Consider the following 4,483-nt stretch of genomic DNA (forward strand, 5'->3'; position numbering starts at 1 on the left):
CTTTAATCAGTAAATGCTGTGCCAATGGAAAGAGAGCGGGGAGAAGTCACAGCAACCATTAATAAAAAATGACTAGGGCTTTCTATCAACAGAAGCATCATTAGAAAATATATGCTAGGAAAATAGTAGGCTGTAGATTTGTGGTGGCAGGGATGGCAATGGAATACTAACATTTATACCCTCTTAACCACTTTGTTTAAAATGATGCCAGATTTCAGGTAACTACATATGTGGTTAATACAGCATTTTGCATTTTCAATTTCTTGCTAAATTCCTGACTACAGTCTCAAAAGATGGGACTGCCTTACCTGACTCTTTGGCTCTCCCTCCAGCCTCCAAACACAAATTCTCCTATTTTTTTCCAGTTTTATTGAAGTATAATTGACATGTAACATTGTATGACTTTAAGGTGTACAACTTAATGATTTGAAATATATATTTATTACAAAATTATTATCACAATAAGTTTAGTTTAAAAATAGGGAGTGTTTCACAAATTTGCATATTATCTTTGCATAGGGGCCATGCTAGTCTTTTCTGTATGGTTCAAATTTTTTAGTGTTATGTACTGTTGAGTCGAGCATCACAGATATTTCTAACAGGTAATTGGCTGTCATTGTCTGAGCATATCTTCCATGAAGGCTTTGGTCAATTCATGGCAAAAGATAAATCAGATATGAAGGGGAAGAACCTCAGATTAATCCAATACTTTCTTGAAAAGTCTCCTCTTTTTGCTGCACTTCTACTCCCAATCATGAACCCTTGAGTAAATAACGAAAATACGATTCACATTTCCAATACACTGTGCAATCTGCATTTCAGCTGAGATGCTTCTTGGTCACACAGTAGACTTGTAATTCCAAAGTAACTGTATTGCATTTTGAAAGAAAACAAGGCAGCCACATTCCATTAACAGAAAGCCTTCTTGAGCGTGTCTCTTGGTAGGTTAAATGGATCTGAGTAATGCGCTGAGGGTGAATGGGAGAATCATAAACGTTTATATAAAACACCTACAAATCTTAATAGGGGGAGGAGCTAAAACTACAAAAGTCCCCATTACTGTACAACTTTTCAAGTATCACTAATGCATGTCACCAGTGGATTAACAGTATTCTGCTCTAATGGCATTTCTGCCCTATCATTAACCCAGGCATGGTCCAAAAAGTTACTTGAGTATCCATAAACGAGCTTACTGCGGTTTATGTGACTTCCAGTTCTATCAGTTCAATAGGAACAACAGCATCAAATTCCTCATCTAGGCTCAGTTGTATAGATCTGAAGTCTAGAGATCAGATTCCCATTGTGTCAGTTTTCCATGCCTTGTTTTCAAAAAAACATGGCTCTGACCCTGTTATGCATAGTAGCATATGACTGCTAACGATATTTCACTATTAATGTATATGCTGGCCTCAGACAGAACCTGGATAGATGGTGTTCTCAAATCACTACTCAGTCTACACTGGAAATTGTACTGGTTTTGATAAGAAGTAGTTGGAATATACCACCCACAAAAAAAAAAAAAAAAAAGTCCTATATAATCTAAACTTCTATTGGAATTCCAGGATTTATGTCACTATTATAGAAAAACTCATTTTGGTTACAGCACCAACATGGCCAAATAAATGACTTCTAGATGCAAGAAGAAAATATTTGGCCAAGATAGATAGGTGTTCAAACAGGCCTCCCCAGCTTACTCGTTTTGCTATATGGAAAATGAACTAACCGAGTTTAATGGACATCAGATGAGATTGGAAGCCTGTTCTAATTCACTTCATTCTGTACGAGGAATGAGCAGTTTTTGATTTCCTTACATCCACCTTTAGCCCCTACAGTGTATTCTCAACAAACTGGCCAAGTGATCCTTTTAAAATAGACACCAGGTCATGTGACTTCTCTACTGAAAATTCCTCCATGTCTCTCACTCTATAAACAGTGCAAGCCAGAGCCCTGGCAAAGGTCTACAGGGCTATACGGTCTGGCCTCTCTGGTCTATTTCTTACCCTCCCCTGCTCAGTTTACTCCAGTCCCACTGGACACACTGCTTCTCAAACACAAACAGCATATTCACACCTCTGGACCTTTGCACTATTTGTCCCCTTTGACAGGAACACTCTTCCCTCTGACATCACATGACTCATTTCCTCACCTTCTTCAAACCTTGGCTCAACAGTCACCATCTCAACAGGCAACCCTGTCCAACCTATTTGAAATTATATTGCACCCCTGCTCCTCACACTCCCAGCTCCCCCTTGTCCTATTCTGTTTGTCCTCCATGGCACCCATCACCTTCTAACATTCTACATAGTTTACATATTTACTATGTTTATTGTTTCTCTCCCTCACTAGAATTTAAACTTCACAAGGACAGAAACTTTAGTCCATTTTGTTCACTACTATACACTCAGAACTTGAAATAATGCATAGCCCATAGTAAATGCATGCTTAATAATATTAGTTGAATAAAAGAATGAATTCCAAAGTTGCTGAACATGGCAAAGATCTCGCACACTGAAAATTCACAGCTGTTTTACTTTAAGCTATGATTTAAATTCTGAAGCCTCAGTTTTCTCATCTGTAAAATGGAATAATTATATTATTTAACACTTAGGCTTGTTGTAAAGATTAAGGGAGAAAAATGAGTGGAAAGTATTTTAGGCAATGATTCACATATTGATTAATTATTTTGATTGGTCCAAGAACAATGGCAAGCATACCTAACGTGTATATAGAAGTTTAAACCTTACAAAGAACACAATTGTTTTCATTAGATCCTCCCAGCATCCTCTCAGATTCACTCCAGGAAAATGTTAATAACTGGATCCTCAGTGTCTGTGCCTCAGCAATGTCAGGGATGTATCCAACCACAAGGCTCTGAAAGATGGAGGCCGATTCAAACTGAAGTCCTCTGAGCCCAAGCCTGGTGCTCTCTCCTCAATATCAGACAAAGAAAGCATTGCTTCCAGCACAAGCTTTCAACAGAATGAAGTGATGTTTCCTTTTTTTTTTTTTTTTTACTAAGTCTGGATGTCGGCACAGAATGTGGCTTAGATGAGGCGGTAGTCATCAGCACCAAGTACCCCTTGCAAATCCCAAGAAGTCAAGGCTCAAGTCCTGGAAGAGATCTTCTCACCACTGATCACTTATTTAGTCACATGCGTGCAATCTGGAATACCTTTACTATCTCAGTGTTTCCTAACATCCTATAAACACCTCTAGAAAAGGATTAGATTTTCTGAGAGAAGCACCCCAATTCCTCATTTAGTCTTATTTACATAGTTGGCGTTCAGTAAATTCTTAACGCATAATGAATGAATTTTAAAAATGGGTGTGTTTGCTGTTGCTGCCCACGTTAGCTTGCAACATAACATTTTCTCCCTTCTTTTCTACTAAAATAATTAGAGTACAAGCAGATGTCTACAGCGTCATGCCCCGCCCCATCCCTCACAATTGTGTTAATCAGAAAACAAGTTCCCCAGAATGTTGTGCACGAAAGAATTACACATTTAGGAAATGCTGAGTTAAACAATTTCAAACAGGCTTTTTTACTACAGGACTTCTCAGAGCTTTTACCACACAAATGTACACTGCAAATCTTCAACTTTTAGGTAGCATCTATAGCATTTTGCAAATGTATTGGAAAATTTGTGCACTTCCTCCCCCAGGAAACAAAGCTTTTTGCATGTAGTTTCTTTCAAGTTTACCAGAGAAGGCGTTTATCTGTAACAATTACACTCAGGGTCTTCAAAAGCAGATCCATATCCCACCCTCCCTATCCCACCCGGGAGGGAGGGAGACGCAAGAGGGAAGAGATATGGGAACATATGTATATATATAACTGATTCATTTTGTTGTAAAGCAGAAACTAACACACCATTGTAAAGCAATTATACTCCAATAAAGATGTTAAAATAAAGAAAGAAAGAAAAAAAAAGCAGATCCATAAAAATCTAAAATAAAATGCCAGGAACATGAAGAAGTCAAGGGGAGTTCACATATTTTTTTTGTAAAGCTGAATACCTTAAAGGGTAATTTTACTTAGATTTACTATTTAATTTCCATTAAGCCTTATACTAGGTTTGTGTAAGCCCACAGATCCTGAACGAGTATTATTCTGGAGGATGTGCTAAAAACTGTTATTTATTTCACCTTTTTTTTAAAAGGAAGGCACTGGTTTGGGGTCCTTACATAATCTCATGGACTTTAAATAGAAGGACAAAACTCCTCATAGGCAAAGTAGTTAAACTTATGATGGGAAGGAAAACAAAGGATGCTCCTGTCCTACTGGTCTTAGCACAGGGTCTCTTGGTCCACGTAAATGAAAATTTCTATCAAAAGGCAAACGTTATCCAAAGACCTCTGTCAGTTAATAGCACCTTTTGAAAAAATATTTATATATTTGTTTGGCTGTGCTGGGTCTTAGCTGCCATACACGGGATCTTCATTGCGGCATGTGGGATATTTCGTTGTGGCATGTGAACTCTTA

The 4,483-nt window shown here is 37.9% G+C and overlaps 1 non-coding gene across 1 annotated transcript; it reads right to left on the reverse strand.

Annotated features, from left to right (window-relative positions):
• Positions 1–474: 474 nt before the first annotated feature.
• Positions 475–585, reverse strand: LOC116745289. Its single transcript, XR_004347370.1, has one exon. It is a non-coding gene; the product is annotated as a U6 spliceosomal RNA (small nuclear RNA).
• Between the last annotated feature and the right edge of the window lie 3,898 nt (positions 586–4,483).

The sequence above is a fragment of the Phocoena sinus genome, chromosome 1, assembly GCF_008692025.1.
Source record: "Phocoena sinus isolate mPhoSin1 chromosome 1, mPhoSin1.pri, whole genome shotgun sequence".
NCBI lineage: Eukaryota > Metazoa > Chordata > Mammalia > Artiodactyla > Phocoenidae > Phocoena > Phocoena sinus.